General features: G+C 34.9%; 1 long non-coding RNA gene across 22 annotated transcripts in view; it reads left to right on the top strand.

Annotated features, from left to right (window-relative positions):
* Positions 1-27,732, top strand: part of LOC102153070 — a 182,183-nt gene that overhangs the window by 73,904 nt on the left and 80,547 nt on the right. For 18 of the 22 annotated variants that reach the window (XR_005353900.1, XR_005353903.1, XR_005353902.1 and 15 more), the window contains one exon: positions 946-1,092. The exons of the other annotated variants lie outside the window; for them this stretch is intronic. This is a non-coding gene — a long non-coding RNA (uncharacterized LOC102153070). The remainder of the gene's footprint in view (positions 1-945; positions 1,093-27,732) is intronic. 22 annotated transcript variants of the gene reach the window in all.

Below are 27,732 nucleotides of genomic sequence, written 5' to 3'. Positions count from 1 at the left end.
CAAATAATACATTATTAATGTTAAAAAACTGAATCATGCAAATCATAGTCTCAGACCACGAATTAATAAAACTAGTAATCAATAATATGTATGTAAACAAAAACAAAGACTGGAATTAGAAATTATTATGCAATTCTTGGGTCAAGTATGAAATTGAATCTGCAGGATCCTTATAAAACAATGATAATGAAAAAAAAAACAATGATAATGAAATTTCACATAATAACATTTTCAGAATGAGGCCAAAGGTGTAGTCGAAAACGTATCATATGTTTTCATTCTTATAAGATCTGAATTCCTGATCTTTGCCAATAAATTAAGAAATGAGATAGTTTTTAGATTTTAGATATCAAAGTTTCAGTTTTAAGAAACTATAATTCTTAGGGTCATCAAGGGTAGAGTGACAGTGATATACGCTTTTAGAAAAATTATCAGTTGGTACAAAATTTTAAAAGTTGGCAATGTGTATCAATATTCTTTAAAGTATGAATAAATTTTGATGCAGCGTTGCCATTTTGGAAACTTTATCCCAGGAAAGTGATGAGAACAAAGAACATAGAATAAGTTATTGAGTATAAAACTGTTTAGCAAAAATTTCCAGTTTTAGCAAGGGTTAGATAAAATATGGTACAACTTTAATTCAATGTTCTGTAACTATTAAGTGTTTAGGAAAATATTTAATGATGGGAAGATGTTCATTAAGTAGTATTTGGTAAAGAACAGTTTATTAAGTAACATGTACAACACAATCCAAATTTCCCTCTCTCTATATATATATATCTACATATAGAAAATAATACTAGAAAGCTAAATGCAAATATATTAACAATTTTTAAATAGTGGTTGATATATCAGTCTAGATAGGTCACATTATGATTTGGAAACAAACAATACTAAAATCCCAGTGGCTTAATACACAACAGTTTATTTATTCATTCTCTCAAGGTCTGCTGAGGGTACAGGCAACTTTCCAGGGCAGCTGTCTTCCATGTGGGAGCTCAGAACCTCAGGCTAATTCAATCATGTGGCATGTCCATAACAAGTTCTTCTGGGATTGCTGCGGCAGTGAAGAAAATCTGCACGGTCCTATAGGTACATTTCTCCTTTGAGTTCATATTTCACCCATAAACAAGTATAAATAATGAACAGCCTAAGTATCTCAACCTAGAATCCAAAACTTCACTCACCCCACGGGGTTGTTCAACCATTCTAATGTGCCTAAAAATTAGCTTCCGGTTTGTTTCATTCCTTGCAAATAATGTGCTGGCTAATCTGGAATGTGCCATGTACTCCACCAAAGTCTCAAGTACCCCAGGTAAAATGAGAAGGAAATATTTATATCAAAGCCTTGATAAAAATTCTCAAATATCTCATCAATATATAACCGTGAGATGTGATCCATAGCTTATGCTTGTCTCTTAGACTTCAGACACATTCTGTTTTTTTCTTTAGATAATGCTTATAAATGTTAAATACAATGGATTCCGGAGTGATTTTATAGATGGAAATTATATATATTTTTCAGGTGACCTGCCTTTATTTTCCCCACTGGCTGCCATTGTTTTGTATTTGTTGTTCTCATAAGTTTTCCAGGGATTTTATGCACTCTAACTTTCAAGCAGTTTTTATTGCTCAAATTGATTGGGGGCAGGATAATATTTTAGTCATTCTCCTCACCTAGTGTATAAACCTTGTGTTAGCTCCTCTACATCCTGGATCATGGCCTATTCTGATGTGAAATGAGGTTGATTTTTACCTTAAAGGAGGGAACTTACTTCTAAGTAAGGACAGAATCATGACCTTTTATAAGAACTGGATTAATAGCAACTGTGCACCATAGTTAGAAAACCGTTGTAGTTGGCATATAAGCATAACAAATAATAGAAAATATCCTGACATTGAGCAACATCCCAAATTACTGGATTTACATTAGGAAGAAATCTTAGATCTTTACTTTTGGGTTATTCTATCTTCAATGTAAGAGTGATGTGGTAAAGCAGGGATTTCTAAAATGTGCTATATAACTCACTGCTAATTAAACTACTCATGACATAGGCCACATACAAGTGACTTATTCAGAACAGGTGAGATGGGATAAATGGTGGAAAAGAAAAAAAAGCCAAAAATTTTGAAAAGAAAATTGTATATAGTATTAGATGTATAAGATATATGTGATTTCTTGATTCCTTCTGCATGTGGTTATAATCAAATCCAACTTTTCCTATTTCACATACAAAATGAAGTTGGGAATTGGGCTGGGAAGAGAATTTCAATTGGCTTTGACAGGTTGGAGTAATTTTCAACATGGCTTTGAGATAGTGGTTTTGCTTGGCTAATACATATTTTTCAATTTTGTCAATTGAGACAGAAACCCCAAACATTATAAAAGTGTTTGAATACTGGTTGTTTTTTGCCAGGAAGGCACATTGACTTTGGTGTACAATGTTAAGATCATGAATTTTGCTAAATACAATTGCAAACACATGTTCCATTGCAAAGCAGGCAATGAAGAACAAATTAAAAATAAACAACACAGAAATGAGTTTCACTAAGAAACACTGAATAACACCAAGGATATTTTTAAAAATTAAAATAGTACAATTACAACAACTACTTTCCACATTGCTAAAATATTAAAGAAACATATTAGTTGTGCTGTTTCTATTTTTTATAACTGAATCAGAGATACCAAGTCATGAAAACTAGTATCTTAAAAATTCAGCACTTATTAGTGAAGACATTTTAAAAACATAAGAAACTAATTTCAGGACAATTTAAAAATCTTAATTATTAATAATAGTATTTTCTGAAATTTTCTTTTGGTCAGATTAGAATCATATGGATTTTGGACAAATAACATTACAAGACTCAAAGAATAAAAGCATAACTACAATGTGATCTCTAAAATAATGTATAAATAGAATAACTCTGAGTAGGAAAATAAGTGATATTTTAAAATTTCACAAGTAGAATTATATTTTATTCTCTACCCATGATTTCATCACGTTACTTTCTTCTTTCAAATAGTTGCAGAGATGTCCCATCATATTAAAATACGGAATGATGATTTATGGAATCCTTATTTGAAAATCTGTGGCCAACACAATGCTTCCTAACTCCTAATTTAGAATTTCAAATATTCTAGCTTTCTAATCTTTCAATTTGCTCAGATAATTTTCTACCATTACTGCAATAATACCTTCCCAAAATCATTCCTGTGGGACCAACTGGTGGTTAAACTCCAAACTCAGAACTCCAAGGATTTACCATTCCCCTTTTCTCAACTAATAAATAATAGAAATAATTTATTTATTCTTACATTCAATTTAAGTCTTTCTTTGAGATGCATATACCTGTTTGTACTTCTCTTACATTTGTCTTGGTCATGTAGATGTCTTAAATCATAAGTTCCTATAGGATAGGGACATGCTTATTTAATTTGCTTTTAACACAACTAACCGAATGCAATGAAAATATGTGAACTTAACACATGAATCTTGATGATGATGGTGATTATAATAATTTATGTTGTTTCTCTTTGGCTTTTCAGTGGCACTTACTAGTAATTCACTCTTGCTGACAGCTAAGTTTTGTGTATTTTTTGTGTACATTTTCATATTTCTTTCAGCAAAAATATTACATAAAGACATAATGCATAAAACTTAACTGCGGTATTCCTTTAACTTTATCCTTCTCCTCTGGCTCTTTTCCATTTTTCTGGCAGAATTATAGATGAGGCCAAATCTTTGGATTCTTTGCAATTTTCTCTGGATTTACAGCACAAGTCTGTTGATTATTCCATATCAGTCACTATTAATTTCAGACAAACATTAAAGAAATGGGAAAGGGGCACTTAAAAGAAATATGCTGTAGAACAATGCATGGTATTTCACTTCCCGCATTCTATCATAATCCATCATGGCCAAAACTTTGCCAGTCTGCCGGGTTCTCAGAGAATTATGGGGATTTTTTTTTTCTGTGATTTTTCCCCTTTTTGCATAGTCAGGAAACTACAAACTATCCTTTTTTTTTTGTTCCAAAGAGAAGACCAGTTATACTTGAGAAAAATAACTTACAGAGAGTCACATTTCAGTATAAATAACTACTAATAAATGCATTTGATAACATCAAGCCTTCTCATTGGAAAATCATGCCAATACTATTTATTAGTTGGCATCTGTAGGCTCTCCTGCATTGTCTCATATGGCTATCCCTAAACAGATTTAAATTTTTAAAAGTTGGTATCATGTTACACACATCTTTTATGTCCTTACTTCCCTACCTTCTAGAATATAATGGATTCCAATCATAAATATTAAAAAGTACATGTTAAAATAGAGTTAGTATTATTAGTATGGTATCCTTATACTTTAGCTTATGGAGTTAACCCCAGGTTTCAAACCAAAGTTAAATTATAAATTCCTAGAGAGAAAATCCTGCATGTCATGGATCTTTAATTGCATTTTCCTACATCAGTAATAGGTCTTGGGCAATTCGCTCTTTTATGTTTCCCTACCTCACTGTCATTTTCTGCATTCTTTCATTATTGAAATACAGTAGTTGCTCAACTTTGCATAGATCCACTGCACAATATCCTCTCCTGTGTGAAACAAAGGAGGCAAGTATGTTAAAGAGCTGTTAGCAGATGAAGTAGGTGTGGCAAAATCCATGAATTTAATTCATAGAACACTACCAGCGTTCACTCCGATCTTATTTATTTGTTGTTTGTACAATATAGAACATTATATCTGCCATAAATGCAAACTAGAGGACGTGTGCATGCTCTGAAAATAGAAGTAAGTCCTGTCAGCTTTGTATCAAAAGAAGATACTAAAAATGGATCTATATAAAACAGATATAACTCAAGAGATAGTGTTATCTTTGTTCATTTTGTATAGAGATAAACAGCCTGTACCTTTCAATATTTCCCCTGGTAACATGGTGCTACATCATAGCTAAATAATTTGAATTTTAATACTCACTTTGAGTCTTCAAGAATAACTTAAATAATTATAATTTATATTTCTTTAGTGATTTTAGGGTACTTTTTCAGAGACATGACCATCTTTGAGGTCAAAGAGTTCATGAAATTTGACACAAAAACACTTACAAATACAAGCGATACCAAATCAACTGAACAAATCTAAGTGTGTTCCAACAACGGAGAAAGATTTACTGAAAGATGGCCCATCAACCCAATAAACTATTATATAATCATTTATGTGATAATTATGAGGACTATATAAAATAAAGAGTAACACTAACACTGTTAAGTAAAAAGGTGCTCATAGAGCTACACAGACATCTGATTGGTTACCAACATATTTCTTTAAAGATTTATTTATTTATTAGAGAGATTATGAGCCGGGGGAGAGACAGAAGAAGAGCAGACAGACTTCCTGCTAGCACCAGGCTCAATCCAGGGCTTGAACTAGGACCTGAGCCAAAATCAAGAGTTGGGCACTCAACTGACTGAGCTACCTAGGCATCAATACCAATATTTTTTAAAAACATATTTGTCAACAAAGATTGGAATGAAACAACAGAAATGGAAAAACAATGGTAGATCATAGAGGCCATGTACACAGACTTAGAGCCAGGTTTCCTGGGTTTGGCTTTCAGATTTGGCACTTTTTATTTGCTTTGAGCAAATTATGAAACCCATGTATCTCAGTTTACTGATCTGATATACAAGGATGGATTCTCTTATCCATATCTTTGTTATAGGAATTAAATTGATATAGTGTACATACTATATATGTGTTGATATATTTACAAAAGAAATAGTCATATTATATTAATGAGATTAAAGGAATATTTTGTGTTTTCTCTAGGTAAAGTGAATTTTCGATTGCATCATGTGAGCTAACTGTATTTAAAAAGTTGAGGGATTGCATAAATATTTGGAAAGGATAATGAGTCAAATGAAATTATTTTGGATTCTGAAAAGAATGCAACTCAGCTATCTGGAAAACTCAACAAACAGATAGTTGTCTAAAACATCTGGATAGTCAAGACTGTACTATTCTTAATTATTTCACTCTTGTTTACAAATTTCCACCATTTTGTTCTCTAAATTTATTTATTTATTTATTATTTTAAATTTTTATTTATTTATGATAGTCACAGAGAGAGAGAGGCAGAGACATAGGCAGAGGGAGAAGCAGGCTCCATGCACCGGGAGCCCGATGTGGGATTCAATCCCGGTTCTTCAGGATCGCGCCCTGGGCCAAAGGCAGGCGCTAAACCACTGGGCCACCCAGGGATCCCCTGTTCTCTAAATTTATTGTTAGTTATGTCATGTGTGTTTGGCCTTCACAGCCAAGTTGTATGTTTTTGTTTGTATTTACTGATATTACTTAATATAATTTTCTTTTCACACAAATAGTGATAAATAACTAAGCCTTCTTGAACTTTGAAGATATTTTTGTGGGTCAAAACTTGCCTTCCTCATGGTGTGTCCATGTGCTTCTTTGGTGACTGTTTTGCTGCATTTCTTCAAGTCTCTGGTCTTCCTTTTGAGTTCTTCCTTTAGAGCCTCTCAGAAGACACTTTCTGGGGATCCAGGAATTCTTAATGGTTCAGGTATAGGATTCCTTTATGATTAATGCAGTCTTTGGAGACCAGAGGCTCCCCTGCTGCCATTGTTGTTGCAAGGAAATTCCAGATTAGTGATAGTCTCTACTTTATGCCTAAATAAGCCCCCATAGCTAACTTCAGTTATCTCCATCATTAATATCACCAATGTACCATAATGTAGACTTGTACTGAGTGCTGAAGATACTTTCAATCTACTTCAGGTAAAAGGTGTTGGCAGCAGGAACGGATGAATTCAGGCCAAGGACATCTCATTTCATGGGATGGTGACATCCTCTATTTGGCTGTTTTCTTTTAGGATATCTATCTCCTTCCAGTATGCCTGTGGAAAAACAGGCTCATGACTATTCTTGGGAGGGAATGACTATCTTGAGCAAGCTTGAGATGGGTAGAGTAGAACAAACTTTCCTTTGTTTGCCTTTTTGGGGTTAAATTCTCTATGACAAAAGGTATCACCTTGGCACTTGGTAGCGTCAGAAAGGCACTTGGAAAGCTGGAATGGTGATTTTAGGCCTATGGCTTAAAGTTCAGCCTAACTTATCAGCTAATTTAGAGTTCCATGTTGATATTTGGGATCAAAGACAGCAAGTGACAACAAGTCATTTTTTAAACTGGTGTTCTTATAATTTATATTTCACTTGGACTTGATATTTCAGGAAAATATTAAGGACTTTAGGATCTAATTCTCAAGCTTAGACACTCTTAGCATAAGGAAAATATTTTTCAGATTCATAGAAACTAATATATATAATATATAAATATATTATTAGTATTATATATTATATATATATTTGCTGATGTAGCAACGAAAACTGATTCTAAGTCACACTTGATTTTGAGTAATAGGAGATGTGCTGTAATTATCTGGATCCAAGAAAACTGGCCAAGACCTGATTTCTATGATTGAGCGTCATATTACTTATAATTGCATGGGAACATCATTGAAAGACTAATGATATAGATTATGCAGATCAAGTTCAATAGCAATGTCATATTTCAGATAATAATAGGCCAACATTTAAACACACTTTCTTTTATCTTTTTTTTTAAAGATTTTATTTATTTAATTGAGAGAAAGAGAGAGAGAGAGAGAATGAGGGGAGGGGGGAATGGGCAGAAGGAGAGGGAGAAGTGGACTCCCTGCTGAATAGGGAGCAAGACATGGGGCTTGATTCCAGGACCCTGAGATCATGACCTGAGCTAAAGGCAGGTGCTTAACCGATTGAGACACCCAGGCATTTTTTTTGTTTAAATGTGTACAGAACCCATTCCACAGTGCATGTGCTTACTTCAAGCCATCAAACTTTCACTGGCTTGAGGTAAGGACTTTCATGTGAAGTTGTGGTCAATGCTAAAATCAGAGAAGTGAGCTGAGATAAATGTTGAATGACAAGTCAGTATGTCATTGGTCAATGAAGTGATTCTGAATGGGTAACCAAAAATAAAGCATTAATAGATTTGTGGCCAAAATCCAGAAATAAGATTTGTAAGAATAAAAGTATCGGGTTGAATTCCAGAAGACTGAGGCATTTGTTTGAGACAGAAATTTTTAGCAGTTAGGGTTTTATGCTTGCTGAAGCATGGTCTGCAGGTGAGTGAGTCTTCCATATTTATAGGGCTATGGGAAGATGGGGCACCGTGATTCTTTAATTCTAGATTCTTTAATTGTAGGTTCTTCCAATTTCATTGATATTAGTGTGTGTGTGTTTATGTGTGTGTTAATGGTGTTTTGGTGCACAAGAGATAAGTCCTGTTCTCCTTCAGGGAAATAGTATACACTTGATATTTGCATTAATCTTTTATTAATTGATGTTACTTGAGTTCCATTTAGTACATTCATTTTTGCTATATTTAATGATGTTCTGCAGTTTCCAAAAGTGCTTACTGCCAAGATGTCGTTCACTGGAAAGTAATCCTAACAAAATCAGGAGAAAATACTTAGGACTTTGTTCCAAATCTATAGGTATAAACCTATAGTGGGTATTTTATTATACTGAAATTATTCTACCTAAAACTGATTTATTTTAATATACAGAATTATTCACCTTTTTCCTTAGGAAGAGAATAAACCATGGCTTAGTATGAGAATTAAGAAATGTCTATTTGAATATTATGTCTTCTTAACGAAAAAAAAAAAAAAACTTTCTTATATTTTTCCATCTCTTTGTTGAAGTTCTCATTGTGTTCATTGATTCTTCTTCCCAGTTCAGACTGGCATTGTTTTGTCCATTACTTTGAGCTCTTTATCATCTCCATTTCATTGTTTTCTTTCTGGGGTTGTATCTTGATCTTTCATTTGTAACATATTCTCCTGTTTCATTTTGCTTGACACTTTGTATTGGTTTATATATAGTAAATAAAACAACCACTTCTCTGAGTCTTGAAGGGTAGCCCCTGTAGGAGATGAACCTTGTCACTCAGTTCTGTCCCTGTCCTTTGTCATCTCTCACATCTTTATGTTTGTCCAAGCAGCCCCTTGTATTTTTAATAGCTCCCAGTAGTTGGGGATATATCAGTGTCCCTAAGGGGAGGATCTCTGCATCTAGATTCAGGCTGTTTGGAAGACCGATCTTAAAGCAATAGCTTTCAGAAGTATGCAAATATATACAGTCCAGTGGGACTGCAAGTCTTGCTGACTAGACAATTGGATCTTGTCCCCTAGGTGACAGTCACAAAAATTAGGCTCCAAATGAGTATTTCAGCTCTTCTCTGGGAGATATCAGTAAGCTGGAGCAAGGCAGAGGGATAGCTCCAAGATGGCATCTACAAGCTATGTTCCTTGAGAGCAGTTTTGTAATCCACTAGTTATATGCCAAACCTGAATGAAGCCTGTCTCCAGGGCAAAGCTCCAGAAGTCTCCTTCATAGAAAGATTAGAGGGTAGACCTCAGTCTGCTGTCTGCATAGTGCTGTGGGGATTGCAGCCTGCCAAGAACCAACTCTCCAATTGCCATAGTTCTTTGGGACCAAGGAATGCAAGCTGCCTTGGCCAGCAGAGCCAGATGATCAAGGAAATTTTCTAGGTGACAGCTGCAAAAACTGGGGCACTAGACATAAAAATCAGGGCACCAGTTGGGTAAAGCTTCCTTCCAAAAGGCACTGGTGCCCTGGAGTGAGGCAGAGGGAAAGGGTGAAGATAACACCTACCCTCTGAGATTCCTGGAAAGGATTATGGTCAGCCCCTAGATGTGTGTTTAATTAGAAGCCTAGGTTTCAGTCATGATAATTAGTTAATAGACCTTCTTCACAGAAAAATAAAGCCCCTGGGTCTGTTTTATCCCTTGTTGTGCCTGAGTAGGGGTAGTTATAGCTATTTAATAATTCTTTTTCTACTGGTTACAGTCCCATGGAACACACAATTGTAAATCTCACAGACCACCAAAGCCAGGCAATGTAGAAGTGTCCCCTGGAGGTAGCCACAAAAATTAGGATGCCAGATTGAGGTATGAGTTCCTTTCTGGATGATTGTGATTATTATAGACCCATGTATCAGGAATACAAGATCTTCTGTCCTCCAGAGCCAGGGAGTCAAGAGGCATCCCTTGGGCAGCAGCTACAAAGATTGGGCACCGGACACAAATAAAAACTCTTCTGGGAGATACTGGTGCTCTCATCATGGCAAGAGGACAGCAAGATGGCATCTGCCAAACTCCATTCCCAGAAAGTGTTCCAATAGACTTATATGTGTATCTAAAGCATTCCTGCCCCAATACTTTAATGAAGGCACACCAGCCCCCTTCACTTTAAGTCTGCCCACTTTAAGTAGCCCATTGGCTACTTTGAGCTGGATTTTGTAGCAGGTAGTCTGAGTGCGTGGGCCTTTTAGAAGCTGTTTCCCAAGTCACTATAATCTTATAGGTCTAAGGAGAATGCGACCCATTGGTTTTCAAAGTAAGATGTTTTGAGTTCATCTCTCAGGCTCAAGTCCTAAAAGTTGAGGTGCCCATGTGGAATTTGAGCCCTTTTGTCCTCAGAGAGAAGCTCTGGGTTTTGAGTTTTGTTTGAGTGTGAGTTAGCACATCAGAGGTGGGGTTTATGGCAAGATTGTTTCCCATCCTCTCCTATTCACTTTGATGTGGTTTTCTTTTCATGTACCTAATGTGTGGTCATCACTCAGCACACTTCTAGGCTTTTTCTAAGAGGAAATTGTTCCATATATAGCTGTAAACTTAGTGTGCATTGTGGAAAAAGTTGAGTTCATGAACTTCCTACATCACCAGTTTGAACCAGAAGCAAACAGAAGGCAGCAAGCTGAAAAATATAGTAATAAAACTGAAAAATACGCTAAAGGGGTTCAATAGTAGACTAAATTAAGCAAGAGAAAAGTCAACTTAAAGTCCACTCAAAAGACTGTGGAGCTCACCAATCGGGGTAAGAAAAAGAAAAGAATGGAAAAAAAATAAGATAGCTTAAGGAGTTTATGGGACAGCATCAAACCAACATTTATGTTATTGGGATCTCAGAAGAAAAGAGAGAAAGGGGCAGATATCTTGTTTGAGAAAATAATGGCTGAAAACTTCCCTAATCTGGGGGGAAGAAATAGATATCCAGATCCAGGAAGCCCAGAGTTAAACAAAACAAAACAAAACAAAAAAACCAAAGAGACTCACACCAAGGCATAATATAATTAAAATGTCAAAAGTTAAGGATAGAAAGAGAATCTTAAAAGTAGCAAGAAAAAATAAAAACAATTTATTACATACAAGGGGTCATCTCTCGTAAGCCTAGACGATTTTTCAGCAGAAATTTTATAGGTTAGAAGAAAGTGGCATGAAATCTTCAAAATGCTAAAAAAAAAACTTCCAATCAAGAATACTCTACTATGTATTCAGTATTAAAGGAGAGAAAAAAAGAGTTTTCATGCAAGCAAAAGTTAAAGGAGCTCATCACTACCAAATCAGTCTTACAAGAAAGAGTAAAGGAATTTCTTTAAGCTGAGAATTCAGAGTGCTGTTAGTAATAAGAAAACATGAAAGAATAAGTTTCACTGGAAAAATAAATATAGTAAAGTTAGTGTATTAATCACATATAAGGCTATATGAAGATTAAAAAACAAAAGCAGTAAAAGCCACTATGATCATAATAATTAAGGGATACATAAGATAAAGATATGTAAAATGTGACATTAGAAACATAAAATGTGGGGCATAGTAAAATGCTGAGCTTTAGAATGGAATCACAGTTAAGTTTTCAGCTTAAAATAGACTTATAGTCATAAATTGTTATATGTAAGCCTCAGCCACAAAGCAAAAATCTACATATTTTTGCCCACAAAAGACAAGGAGAAAAGGATATAGGCATATCATCAAAGAAAGTAATCAAACCACGAGAGAGTAAGAGAAGAAAGAAGCAGAGAGGCGCTACAAAACCAGCCAGAAAACAACTAACAAAATGACAGTAAGTACCTACCTATCAATAACTGTTTTAAATGTGAATGAACTAAAATCTCCACTCAAAAGACAACAATGTGGTTTAATCAATTTAAACAAACAAACAAACACTTGTCCCTACATGCCTACAAGAGACGCACTTTTGATATAAAGACACACAACTGAAAGTGAAGGGATAGAAAGAGATATTCCATAAAAATAGAAGTGAAATGAAAGCTAAAAGCTATATTTATATCAGACAAAATAGACTTTAAAACAAAGATTGTATTAAGAGGCAAAGAAGGGCATTACATAATGATAAAGGGGTCAATCCAACAAGAATGTATAACATTTGTAGATATTCAGGCATCCAACATAGCAGCACCAAAATATGTAAAGCAAATATTAACATACCTAAAGAGAAAAATTGATGACAATGCAATAATAATAGGAGCATTTAGTACCCACTGACATCAATGGGTAGATCATCAGACAGAAAATCAAAGTGGGAACATCAGCCTAAATGACATGTTGGATCAGATGGACTTAATAGATGCATATAGAACATTCCATCCCAAAACACAAAATACCCATTCTTCTCAAGTACACAGGGAATATTTTCTAAGATAGATTATATGTTAAGCCACAAGAAAGTCTTAATAAACAAGATAATTGAAATCATATCAAGCATCTAGAATATAATTACACAAAGAAAACTGGAAAATTCACAAATATATAAAGATTAAACACATTGCTACAAACAACCAGTGGGTCAAAGAATAAATCAGAATAGAAATTTAAAAATATCTGGAGATAAGCAAAAGTGGATATGTCACTATTAAAATTTGTATGACCAGCAAAAGCATTTTGAAGAGGGAATCTCCTAGTGAAAAATGTCTACCTCAAGCAACAAGAAAAGTCTCTAATAAACAACCTGACTGCACCTCCAGAGAACAAACAAAGCTCAAAGTTGTTGAAAGTAAAGAAATAACAATGATTGGAGGAGAAATAAATGAAATAGAAACTAAAAAGACAAAGAAGATCAATGAAACAGAAATCTGGTTCTTTGAAAATAGAAACAAAATTGACAAGCTTAAGCTAGGCTCACCAAGAAAAAAAGAGAGGGTGCAAATATATTTATGTTTATCAAAAAATGAAAGAGGAAAAGTTACAACTGACATCAAAGAAATACAAAGGATCATAAGAAACCACTATGAACAATTATGTCACCAGACTGGGCAACCTAGTAGAAGTGTAAATATCTACAAACATTTAGCTTATCAAGACTGCATCATGATGAACAGAAAATATGAACAGACCAATTACAAAGAGATTGGGTCAGTAATCAAAAACCTCCCAACAAACAAGAGTTTAGGACCAGACTGCTTTACTGGCAAATTCTACCAAACATTCAAAGATAAGTTAATACCAATCCTCATTAAAATCTTCCAAAAAATAGAAGAGGAGAGAACTCTTCCACACTTATTTTATGAGGCTAGTATTACCACAATACCAAAACCAGACAAGAATGTGACAAGAAAAGAACACTATCCCTAATAAACACAGGTGCAAAAATCCTGAGCAAAATAGTAGCAAACAAAATTCAGCAATACATTAAAAGGATCATATACCATGATCAAGTGGAATTTATTCCAGTACTGCAAGGATGGGTCAACATTCCCAGATCAGTCAATATAATATACTACATTAACATAATAAAGAATATCTCTGTATCTTAGTAGATAGAGAAAAAACATTTGACAGAATTCAGCATCCATTTATGATAAAAACTGTCAACCAAATGAGTATAAAGGGAATGTACCTCAACATAATAAAGGTCATACAATTAGCCCACAGCTAACATCATACTCAAAGATGAGAAGCTGAAAGTCTTTCCTCTATGGTCAGGAGCAAGACAAGTTGCCCACTCTTGCCACTTTTATTCAATATAGTATTAACAGAGCAATTAGGCAAAGTAAATAAATAAATGAAAATAAAAATAAAAGACAGGGATCCCTGGGTGGCGCAGCGGTTTGGCGCCTGCCTTTGGCCCAGGGCGCAATCCTGGAGACCCAGGATCGAATCCCACGTCAGGCTCCCGGTGCATGGAGCCTGCTTCTCCCTCTGCCTGTGTCTCTGCCTCTCTCTCTCTCTGTGTGACTATCATAAATAAATAAAAAATTAAAAAAAAAGAAAAATAAAAGACACCCAAATAGTAAAGGAAGAAGTAAAACTGTGACTGTTTGCAGATGACATGATATTATATATAGAAAACCCTAAAGATTCCATCAAAAAACTGTTAGAATTGATAAATTCAGTGAAGTTGTAAGATACAAAATCAATATACAAAAATCTGTTGTTTCTGTACACTAATAATGAGCTATCAGAAGAGAAAATGAGAAAACTATCCATTTAAAACTGCATCAAAAAGAATAAAATACCTAAGAATAAATTTAACCAAGGAGGGGAAAGACCTATATATTGAAATCTAAATGACATTAATGAAATCAATTCAAGAAGACACAAGTAAATGGAAAGATATTCCATGCATGGATTGAAAGAATCAATAAAATGTCCATAACTACCCAAATCAATCTGCAGATTCAATGCAATTTCTACCAGATTCCAATGACATTTTCCACAGAACTAGAACAAACAATTCTAAAATTTCCATGGAATCACTAAAAACCATGAATAGTCAGAGTAACGCTGAGAAAGAATAAAACTGGAGACATCATGCTTCCTGATTTCAAACCTTATTACAAAGCTATAGTAATTAAAACAATATTGGCATAAAGGCACTTACTTAGATCAATAGGACAGAAATAAATCCTTGAATATATATGGTCAATTTATTTGTGTAGCAAAGGAGCCAATAATGTATATTGGGGAAGGAATAGTTTCTTCAATAAAAGGTTCTGGGAAAACTGGACAGCCACATGTAAAATAATGAAATACAACCATCATCTTAAACCATACACAAGAATAAACTCAACGTAGATTAAAGACTTGAATTGAGACCTGAAACCATAAAACTCCTGGAAGAAAACATAGGCAGTAAGCTTCATGTCATTGGTCTTGGTGATTTTTTTTTTATCTGACATGAAAAGAAAAGAAACAAAAGCAAAAATAAGTGGGACTGCATCATACTAACAAGGCTTCTGCACAGCAAAGGAGACCATCAACAAAGTGAAAAGGTAACTTACTGAAAGGAGTATTTGCAAATCTTATATCTGATAAGGGGCTAAGATCCAGAATTCATAAAAATCTCATACAACTCAATGGCAAAAAACCAATCTGTTTGAAAAATGGGTAGAACAGCTGAATAGACATTTTTTTCAGCTGACCAAAGTACATGAAAAGATGCTCAACTTCATTAATTAGCAGGGAGATGCAAATCAAAACCTAACTAAGCTATTCCCTCTCCCCTATTAAAACAGCTATTATCCAAAAAGATAAGTAATAACAAGAGTTGACAAGGATAAGGAGAAAGGGAATTCTTATGCACTGTTGGTGGAACTGTACATTGGTGATGCCTCTATGGAAAATACTATGGAGCTTTTTGAAAAAATTAAGAGAACTACCATATGATTTAGCAATTTCACTGTTGAGTATTTATGTGGAGAAAATGAAAACATTAACTCGAAAAGAAAAAAAGGTACATGAACCCCCATGTTCATTGCAGCATTATTTACAATGGCCCAGATATGGAAACAACCAAATGTCCATTGGCAGATGAATGGATAAAGTATATACACACACACAATGGAATATTACTCAGCCATAAAAATGAATGAATTCTTGTCATTTGCAATAACATGGATGGAGCTTGAGGGCATTATGCTAAAGTAAAATAAGTCCGACAGAGAAAGCCAAATATTATGTGATCTCTCTTATATATAGATCTAAAAAATAATAGTAAAAAACAATACCACAGGTACAGAGAATAGATTGGTAGTTTCCAGAGGCATGGGGTGGAGGATGGGAGAAATAGGCTCAGGGAGCCAAACAGTAAAAGAAAAAAAAAGAAAAAACAGACCAATGGTGTAGATATCTGGTTAATGTTAGTTCAGCTGCATTCAGTCTGTGTATGTTTTATAGTAAGTGCTAAAGAAGGAAAGAGTTTCTCATGTACTTTGTACTACACTGAATTGTAGCAAGATACATACAGAAAATTTATAAATCTCTGCACCTGATGACACTTTAAGAAAGGGAAAATATCAAAACATCTTTAACACTGACATGAAACACATATTTCCATCTTTGATTATTAAAAAAAATTGCGAAAGACATCTTCAGCAAAGTTATGTTTTTTAGTTACCTCTTCCTCTGTTACTGAAATTTCCTGCATCAAGCCAGCATAGTACTGTCATTTTCAGTACATTTTCAAGATCAAGCACCGAGGCAATGGGCAATGTTCTAATTTAGACATAGAAATAGAGAAGATTTTTAAGAATGTAGTAATTCAGCTTTATGGAAAACAGGAAAATGACTCAATAAAACCATCTGGTCACTAAAAAAAAAAAAAAAGGGTATGCCACACTTATGTGTCCCTGCTGTGTGAATGGCCTAGCATGGTATGGGGCCTGCTTAAAATCACCACTAACAGCTGGTTACCATTCAGTTGCTATTGTTGGTGCCCAGTTATTTTCGGTTTGGCTTGGCACTGGCGGTGGCAAACATCTGCGAAGTGATGGCTCAATTTGTGGGTCCAGGTCTTTAGGATTTAAATGCCTCTGAATTTGAGGGTAATCTAGGCTTGTGTGGGAGCTTCTTCAAAGTTGACCTGAGTCCTTGAAGAAGGTTACAAGCTGTCATGGTTTCCTGGCTTTTACACAGGCTGGACCTTCCTTATGGGATGGTTGCTGCCCCTCCACGCTCCTCCAGTCCTGGTAGGGCTTGGCTGCCTACTCTAAGTAGCAGCAGGAGGGTATTATTAATAGCTTGGAGCAACTAGATAACTGCTTTCAATAGTTTCTAGATTTTTGCCACGTGAGGCCGTCTTTGGTGAGAATTATATTTGCATACATATGTGTGCATTTGGGGCTGTGAATCACAGACATTTGCTGTGCATTTAGCTCATGCTTCTACCAGGAATCAGCTAGACACTGGAAGTTGGCTTTGGAATTTGTTATATCTACTGCCAGGTCACAAGGTTGTGTTTGAAAGTTCAGAAGGCAAAAGGCCCAAATGGTAACGAAAGCGAGAAAAAATATCTACTCTGGTTGAAGAGCTGGTCAATCTAAAGTAATTATAGCTTCTTTTTTTATTCATATTTTTTCCCTATTTACAGTTCCTAGAAGTTAGAAAGTGCTTGCCTATATCCCACTGTCTCCCCATCCCCCCCACCACCTTTAAGACAAAGAAGTCATTTATTTTAGAAATCCAGTGGTCTTTAGTATCATTTCAATGCATGTTTGAGTTAATTTTAGAGTAGGAAGAGTAAATGAAATGCAATATTTACATTTTGCTAATTATCTTCTCTTGTTAGAAAGCTGCTATTTTGCAGAAAGAGAAATATGTTAAAAATGTATGTATTTTAACTATAAAAATCAATTGTCATAAATTGTATATATAGCAAATCACATGGGAAGTCTTTATTTCCTAATTTAAAAAAGCTGCCTCAAAGAAATGTTTCAGCACACAGAGGCACATGGGCCACTTGGCAGACAGCCTAATTGAAACCAAGGGCCCAGGAGAAGAGCTGAACTCTGCATCTGCCGTCCAGAACTGGCTGCACTACACTTTGAACCAGTGCTGATGGCTTTGTACACAAAGATCAAAATGAGTTTGTTTTATTCAGCTGGGTTGTGGAGGTGCACGTATTTTGGCTTCTGGATGCAATAAAGCATTGAGCTCTCAGATAAACAAACTATAAATCTAATCAAGCCTGGGCACAATGATAAGTAGATTGCTTGAAAGAGAGAGGTGGGGTTGTGGTGATGGTGGCAGGGGCTGGGGTGGGGGACGAGAGAGGGAGAAACTCAGAAGATAAAATGGTCCAATCCCATTTTATGCAGTGGAGTACTAAACATGAATCCTGAGGTGTTGCCAATTTTAACAACTATTTCGTCTCCTTCTCTCTACCTCCCTCCTTCTTTTCTTGTCATGTGCAGTGAGATTTCGGATACATTCTCTATTAAAGAACTATCTTGGGAGCTACATCAGATTCCTTGAATGGAAGCAGGTGAATTGTTGTAAAATGTTTCTTCTTAAGTTGGAGTTTGAGGACTTTGAAATATTTCCCTGTTTCTCAAAGCAATATGGGCAGATAATATATAGTCCATGTGTTCCTTACCTGTATGTAGGCTGTGTGTAGTCGTCAGTACCACTATCATGTAACCTTTATTTATCCCCTGTTATGTGCTTGGAAGTAAAACAAAAGAACGATGAATATTTCTTTTTAAACATGTTTAGATGCAACCGCTCCTAAGCATACTTGAATATTTCAGCTATGACGAAGAAATGGAAAGGTGTCATTGATTTATTCATGTGCGTTGGATGCTTTGGCCCACCGTACAACTTCAAATATTGTTGGAATCAATCCATTTCCTTACTTTACTAAGTACCTGCCAGATAAATCTCCAGATATGATAAAATATGTGTCCATTAGGAATGACTGAATTCCACAACTAGATTTCACCTGAAATCTGAATGATGAAGTTTTCATTTAAAGTGAATACCATAGGTTGACAGGTTTAAAAAGTACATTGCCCAAGAAATAAATAACAGTGATTTCAAAATTTCCTCCGGTAAAACAGGAATCCTGGCTCTGCAATAAAGGATAAATTTCTAGAGAGTGGACACCTATAATCTGAATCACTAAGTAGATATTTACAGTATAGTTAATTGATTTTCTTAAAAATATTTTTATTAAGATGTATAATAATAAGATACATAATTCACTGACCATAAAATTCTTGCTTTTCAAGTATATAATTCAAGTAATTTTTAGTATGTTCAAAAGTTGTCCAGCCATCATTTCTAATTCCAGAACTTTTAAAAAAAGATTTTATTTTTAAGTAATCTCTATGCTTAATGTAGGGCTCAAACTTGCAGCCTTGAGATCAAGAGTTGTGTGCCCTACCAACTGGACCAGCCAGGCACCCCTAATTCCAGAACATTTCCATCCCCTTAAAAAGAAGCACTGTACTCATTAGCAGTCCATTGTGAAATTTATTGCTGGAAATTTCAGGGAACTAGAGCTTACTTTCTAACTTTTAATTTGAATAAAAATTCATTTATAGTTCTGAAAAGTCAATTTTGATTACTTTTTGTATCTTCAATTTCTATGCTATTAAGATTTTTTTCTATAGATAACCAAAATATTTCAAATATGTGGTGAAACAAGGCAGAGTTTAGACAGTTCAGTATTGAAATGGGTAGCTTTTTGTATGAACTGCCTAAGTCCTTTAGCATCTCAAATTTTTCATCTTCTTGCAGATGAGCCAGGCAGGTTAATGAATTGAATTGGGTACTACATTGTCAAGAGTATTATGCTAGGAGTCATGTTTCTTATTAAAAATCTATATAAAAAAGTTCAATAATGATTATTATAATAATTTTAATAATAATAAGGAAGAATAGGAAGAAGAAAATGATGACAATGAGGAAAAATATGAATATAATTCCTTGATCATCCTTCTGTGTTCGGAATTTGTTCATCATGCTTCTAATTTAGCAACTCATTTATTTTCAGTACAATTCAAGTGCGTAAATAGCATAATGTAGTATTGAGTGTAACATGGTTTCAAGTAGCAAAAAGCAAACCTGTTTATCTACAGAAAAACAGTGAGTTCATTGGAAATGTATCTAGAGGCTCCAGACTCCATGGGAGTGCAAATGACCAGGCTTATCAATTAGAATAAACCAAGGAAATTACGGAAGACTGGGCAGCAGAAATATAGCAGTAGTTACACTGGAGAAACAATCTGATGCCATGCCACTGCCACTCTTGATGCTGTAATGAATATGACCTCCTTGTTTTCCTGATGTCTTTGCCTTAATTGCTTAAGACTCAACAACCAAGAAAGAACATTCAATTTACTGAACTTATATTAGGTGTCCACTCTGCAGAGAAAAAGGGAAGAACAAATCTGTTTGGCATCTGTGATAGTTAATTTTATGCATCAACTTGGCAGAGTTATAGTGCCCTGATATTTTGTCAAATGTTATTCTGGATATTTCTTTGAAAGTTTTTTTGGCTGAAGTTAACATTTAAATCAGTAAACTTTGAATAAAGCACATTATTCTCCATAGTGTAGATGGGCCTTAACCAGTTAATTGAAGGCCTTACTGGAATGACGACTGAACCCCTCCCAGCAAGAAGGAATCATGCTAGGAGACTGTCTTTGGACTTGAACTGATTTTTTCCCTGAGTCTTCAGCTTGCTGGCCTACCCTATTAGATTTTGTACTCATAAAACCATACAATAATAGGAACCAATTCCTTAAAATAATCTCTTCTTTTTCATACACACACACACACACACACACACACACACACACACACACCTCTATTGGTTCTATTTGTCTCTGGAGGACTCTAACATGGCTTATTTTGTAGGAGGTGGCTAAAACATTCCTACAAAATGTAGGATTACCCAAATAATAATAAAATAAATTTGGATTACTAATAGGAAGAAAGGGCCTCAGTGATGAACACTCAAAAAGCAAGAAATGTCCATTACACATAATAATATATGAAGATAGTATCTAACTCCTGAGGGAGAAGAACTCAGAGATAAGAGGTTAATCTGGAAATAAGTCACGAGAAAATGTTTTCTAAAGGAAGAGACACATGAAGAAGCAGAAGGGAAAAGATAGTCTCAGTCAAGGGAATAAAGATGGGCATGTAAATCTTCTATTGAGGTAGCAATACAATATTATATGGAGAAAATGCTGTTCTAGGTCTTTGAATAGCCTGGAAGCCTCCACTTTTCACCTGTCAGTTGCCAAGTCCCATATAAGAACTGCATCTACTCAGAAATCTTCATACTATTAAGTCCAAGCCACATGGAGAGGCCCCAAAGAGAGGGCGAGAGACATAAGACACACAAGGAGCAGCTAGGTGAAAACATGTAACCAAAGATATTTTCTAAGAAGTATATTCTCCAGGAGCACATGGGTGGCTCAGTTGGTTGGGTGTCTGACTCTTGATTTCACATCAAGTCATGATCTCAGGGTTGTGGGATTGAGCCCCACGTCTGGCTCCATGCTCAGCATCAAGTCTGCTGGAGATTCTCTCCCTCTGCCCCTCCTCCTCTTCTTTCTCTCTCTCTAAAATAAATAAATAAAATCCTTTTTTTTTTTTTTTAAGTGTGTTCTCCAGCTACCCTAACTGTCCAAGCTGAAGTCCAGAAGGTCAAAGATGAAACATCAAGCAGAGCCCTTCTTGGGTACCTGAGCTTCAGATTATAAGCAAAGGGAAGTGGTTGTTTTATGTCACTATGTAGTTTTGGGGGTAGTTTGTCAATGTAAGATTCCTGTCACATATGCCATTCATTTGACGTCATACTCTAAAATATTGGAGATAAACAAATTCAGGGGAACAGATGAGATGCCTGAGGGTAAAGTTTAGAGAATACAAAAGCCAAGGACTGAGGTTTAGAGATACCAGTATTTTTTTTTTTTTTTTTTTTTTTTTTTTTTTTTTTTTTTTTTTTTTTAGAGATACCAGTATTAATGGTCAAGGGTAAAATATCTCAGATGTTGAGAGGGCAACAAAATGGTCAGAGAAATCAGAGTTAAACTTGGAGACACATTGCCACTGAAGGGCAAGATATTAAAAGGAATAGTTAGGGACAATATTTATGCATCAGAAAGAGCACAGTCCAATGAAGACAATTCATTTTGTTGAAATTAAAATTGGTTTTGTATAGCGAAGTTTTATTATAGTAAATAGTGACACTAAAATTGAAGCAAGAATGAAATTTGATTTGGGTATATGTTTAACAGTATAATGGTATGTTAGACTAGTAACAACTATATGTGAGCCCTCTTAATAACAAAAGAAAGAAAAATCTAATATATATTTTATTAATAGAAATTTATTTTATAAATGATAAAATTTGTAAATGAAACAAATTTATTTTATAAGTTATAATAAAATATATGTATAACTTTACATATACATATATATGTTTTATATATATGTATAAATTTATCTGATAAATTTAAATTTATAGAACTTATAAAGAAAACATACAAGAAGAATAAGACTATTTTAAAGAAAATAAAAATTTGAAACTTGGACGTATGGTTCAAATTAATGGCTACTATCTTGTATCATTAGCCCGTTTATTTGAATAGTTTGCTTTGATTACATAGTATTGAGGTGTTCTCTTCACGTATCCAGTGTTATAAAATTAGATATGCATAGATCTGAGCACCAGGTCTAAAAAGACCAATGCAAAGTCATAAACTTTCTGGTGAATGCCGCATTTGAAAGAAATTCAAAGTATACATAGATAGCAGAAGAAGCTTTATACCAAAATCTGCATTAAAATGATTTAACCTAGGGGCCCAGATTAGTATCACAGGTTCTCCAGTGTGTTAAAATATGCTATGTATTATATTAAGCATATTTGCTGTTTTAAAAATTATCAAAATAAGTTTAGAAATTATATTTCTATCAAACATTTGTGTGACAGAGCGCCTGGGTGGCTCAGGTGGTTAAGCATCTGCCTTCGGCTCAGGTCATGATCCCAGGGTCCTGGGATCAAGCCCCGCATCAGTTCCCTGCTCAGAGGGGAGTCTGCTTCTCCCTCTCCCTCTGCCCATCCCCCCACCACCTTGTTCATGCTTGCTCTGTCACTCTCTCAAATAAATAAATAAAATCTTAAAAAAACACACACACACATTTGTGTGACTGTTGAAGTTTCCCCATAGGCTGCTATGTTGAGATTAAACAAAGGGAAATGTTCAAGGCACCTGGCTTTCAGCAAAACTATTTTGGATATAAAGCAAATTCATCTGAATATAAAAATTATATTCTCCATGCTGTATCTGTTCTTGTTTTATCTTTAATTACTTGTGGTTTCACCAAATTTTAAATTAAGGTATTATTTAATTGTTTTATAAAACTTCTCATGAAAATTGGGTACTTTCTTTCTGTATCATCTGCTTTCTAGAACTTTTTGACCCTTCTTGGAAAAAGATTTTGATAGCCAGCTGTATGGCTCACTAAATTCTGCTCGATACCATGCAAGGACAATGGGATAGTCTTTCAGTTTGCTTATATTATTAGCTATTATGTCAGTATTAAAGATATCAGAAGGCATTTTAACCTCATAGATGAGGCAGACAGTAGCTAAATAAGTACTGTGGCACCTGTTTGTCTCAATCAGGACTTTTGGCGTATCATTAGCAAAGAAGCATGTTGTGGCTTGAGTGGAGGTTCGGTCATCCCTACTTCAAGGTTGGAATTGCCCTAACTGTGCTAATAGCTATGTAATATGGACACCTCTGTTTTGGATACAAGAGGAAGAGAGATGTTCTGATGCTACAGTTTGTGAAATGTAACACCATTATCAGATTCTTTTATTAAGTGCAGTTGTTCACACCTAACTACACATTTATTATCTTACATTGTTATCTCAAGATATTTACTCTTTAATGGAACCTTAATAACTTTATATGAGTTGTCTTGTCTCACCTATTTGACTGTAAGCTCTTTGAAGACAATGGGAAATTACTCATAATTTCTGTTGCTGCTCTGTACATTTTAGTTTTAGGCACAGACTAGAAACACAATAGAGGTTAATTAATTAATGTTTGTTGAGTTCCTATATCAATGCCAGGGGCTACACTAAGTGTTATGTGCACAATAGTGGTATAACATAGGTTCTACCCCTCTTAATAAGTTGAAAAAGTAAAAAGGATGTGCATATTATATATGTGTGTGTGTGTGTATGTATATATACTTCCTTAAATTCCAAACTTGTAATATTATTAATTTTATTATAGATAATCTAGTGTTTTTTGTTAATTTACCAAAGAACATTCAGTATTAATAGCATTATAAAAATATAGAGCATATCTTTTTATTAGGAAGATTTTAAAAAAAAGATTTTCATTTATTTCTATTATTACTTTTTATTTATTTATTATTATTATTTTTTTATATTATTACTTTTTAGCCTAGGTGTAACAACTTAGGAAGACATTTGTGAAAACTCTTTATGTTTTAGTTCTTTTTCCTCTTTTGCTGAAATAAAGTTGACACACAATGTTATACTAGTTTCTGGTATCCATCCTAGTGATTCCACAAGTCTGTTCATTACCCTGTGCTCACCAGGAGTGTGGCTACCATCTGCTACCATAGGCTACTGCAGTACCATTGACTATCGTCCCTCCATTGCTGTATATTTTATTCCCATGACCTATCCCCTTCCATAACTGGAAGCCGTATCTCCCACTCTCCTTCACCCATTTTGCCAATCCCACCCCCTACCCTGTCAATGATGAGTTTGTTTTCTGTATTTATGGGTTTGATTCTGCTTTTGTTTGTTTACTTATTTGTTTTTTAGATTTCACACATAAGTGAAATCATCTGGTATTCGTCTTTATCTCTCTGACTTATTTTACTTAAAATAAAACCCTCTAAGTTCATTCATGTTGTCACAAATGGTAGAATCTTGTTCTTTTTCATGGCTGAGTAATTTTCTGCTGTGAATGTCTATATCTGTATCTATCGCATCGTTATCCATCATCTATGGATGGACACTATGGATGCTTGGGTTGCTTGTGTATCTTGGCTGTTGTGAATAAAGCTGTACTGGATGTAGGATTGTGTGCATATTTCTGAATTAGCGTTTTTGTTTTCCTTGGGGAAACACTCAGTAGTGGAACTACTAGATCGTAGGGTAACTCTATTTTTAACATTTTGAGGAAACTCCATATTGTTTTCCACAGTGGCTGCACCAATTAACATTTTCGCCAACAGTGCATGAAGGTTCTTTTTTCTCCACATTCTCTTCAATACTTATTATTGCTTGTGTTTTTGATTTTAGCTATTTTGACAGGTGTAAGGTGATATCTCATTGTGGTTTTGATTTGCATTTTCCCGATGATTAGTGATGTTGAGCATCTTTTCATGTGTCTGTTGGCCATCTGTATTACAAAGAGAAAGGTATATTCATGCCTTCTGCCTATATTTAATTAGATTATTTGTGTGTGTGTGTGTGTGTGTGTGCGTTGAGTTATATAAGTTCTTTGTATATTTTGGATATTAGCTCCTTGTCAGATATAGCATTTGCAGATATCCTCTTTAATTCAGTAGGTTGCCTTTTTTTTTGTTGATGGTTTCCTTCACTGTGCAAAGATTTTTATTTTGGTGTAGTCTCAATAGTTTATTTTTGCTTTTATTTCCCTTGCCTCAGGAGATATAGCTAGAAAAATGTTGTTCTGGCTGATGTGAGAGAAATTACTGCTTATGTTTTCCCCTAAAAGTTTTATGGTTTTATGTCTCACATTAATCCATTTTGAGTTTATTTTTGTGTATGGTGTAAGAAAGTGATCCAGTTTCATTCTTTTGCATGTAGCTGTCCAATTTTTCCAGCTTTCTGTCTTAGTTTTTAATTATGTTCTCAGTGTGTTGAAGCCTGTTGAAGTTTTGTGTTTTCTAAGAAAACTAGTTAGAAAATGGTTCATGTTGGTTATTTCTCTTTGTTATGCTTTATAAATGGAAAATAATTTAAAATAAACTTTAATGCTCCTGAAGGGTTTTGTTTCAAATTGAAACTTAATTTAAAATCTGGATAACTTGAGTCCCTTGGATTCTGAGTCTTCCTTTAGGCCTCTATATTGGTAGTATCTCTTCTTAACATAGGCTCTGGCCCACGATTTCCCACTGGTCAACATGGACCAAAGATTGTTAGTTAAGGCCAGTTGGAAAGTAAAGGAAGAGAGAGTTAAAACTTGGGAGGTATGGTAAAATAAAGTTGGAGTGCATGGGGACCCTTATGTTTTTTCCTTCCTTTTATTTCTTAGAACCTCTCAGCTTCATGCATGAAATGGAGGGTCTTCTAGGGTTAAACTCTGAACTTCTAAAAAATGGTAAACCCCCTTCAACATGAAACCAATTGGAGAATATTGGTGGATTTGTCAAAATACTTGAAATATAGAGTATTCGGAAAGAAGGACAATTTAACTTCTTATGATGGTAAACTTGTATAGTCAAATACTAGATAAACGGCTTACTATTGGCAACTGTGATAGCCTCGGCAGGACTTAGTCCTGCCTTGGTTGTACTCTGACTATTCAGAAGGCGTTATAGGCTTCAGAGAGCTATGGTAGGGTGTGGAATGGATTAATGTGAGTTCCTGCTGCTGGCATCTGAATTACTGCAGTTGTGAGTTCTTTGGTCTAAAACCCTGAAATATCTGGAATCTGAAGTGATGCTAGTGTAAGATAAAGAAAAGGAGGCAAAGAGATAATTATTATACTGATTTTCACTAGTGAATATTGATTTAGCGAAGTATTTTGACTTTTTTTAATGGGAGTTTTTCCTTATAGTGAAAATATATATGAATTAATTGTGACTTGGATATGTAAAAAGTTGTAGGGGCTTATCGGTGGAATTTAAATTTCATAATGCAGTAGAGCCATTTTATAAAAGTGATATCAATTGTTAGTCTTATAAGGGATATTGAATAAAGAGCTAATAGTGAGAGAAATTTATTTTAAACAAAATCCAAGATAGCTGAGGAATGTCAATTTAACAAATAATTTTTGTCCTCAAAGTCATAAATAGCAAATATGATTGTTAGCTTGGGTTACATTGTACTATGATATCTCAGTGAAAAGTGTTACAATATTTTAGTATCTATATTTTTGGTGAGGATTATTGATGGATATTTTTCTTTTCTTCTGGATTGTTTATAATAGTATAGATTCAGTCATTATATTTATCAAAAAAGGCAAATAAATTGACCTTAACTGTTACATGTGGATCTAAATTTGCAAACCAATAATACAAATGCCAAAAATATCCCATTTTCTATAAAGAAAATCAAGATTAAGTTTACAAAAAGACAGATAATTCATTCCTCTGGAGTTGTCTTTCCCTGCTCAAAAGATCTTTTTCATGCTTAGAAAACTCGACATTTTTTAAATGAGGACTTCATGCTTCAAACTTCAAGTCAGAAATTCCCACTTAGGGACTTGAGCTGGAAGACAGGGAAGATGGTGGCAAAGTAGGAGGACCCTAGGTTCATCTTGTCCCATGAATAGAACTAGAAAACTATCAAGTCATCCTAAATACCCCAGAAATCAACCTGAAGACTGAGAGAACAAATTCCATAATTAATGAGAGAGAAGAAGCCACATCATGGGAAATGCAGAGACATGGTTAAAAGGAGATACTGGTTGCAGATGCTGTGAAGTATGGAGAGAGCTGTGGTCCCAGAGAAGGGCAAGAGAGAGGGGGAGAGAGAGAGGAGCACATAAGGGAACTCACAAGTTAAACACTTTCCCAAAGCCATTGGCTTGGAAAATGAGAGGGGCTGAATTTTGTGAGTTCTTGCCAACAGCAGGACTTAAACTTAAAGCCTGGAGTTTTAAAAGTCAGTGAACTTGGTTGGGATGGAACCTGGAGTGCACTGCTCTACTCCTAGAGAGAAGGTAGTCAAACAACCTGGGAAAGAGGACTTGGAAACAGAGATGTGATCTAAAGAACGAATGCCTGGGCACACAAGGGGGAGATTATTCTCTTCTCTTCTCTGAGCACATCCCAGAGAGGTAGTGTTCACAGAGAGATGCCTCTCA

Source organism: Canis lupus, chromosome 1 (assembly GCF_011100685.1).
Source record: "Canis lupus familiaris isolate Mischka breed German Shepherd chromosome 1, alternate assembly UU_Cfam_GSD_1.0, whole genome shotgun sequence".
Lineage (NCBI taxonomy): Eukaryota > Metazoa > Chordata > Mammalia > Carnivora > Canidae > Canis > Canis lupus.
This window is presented reverse-complemented; position numbering and strand designations above follow the sequence as displayed.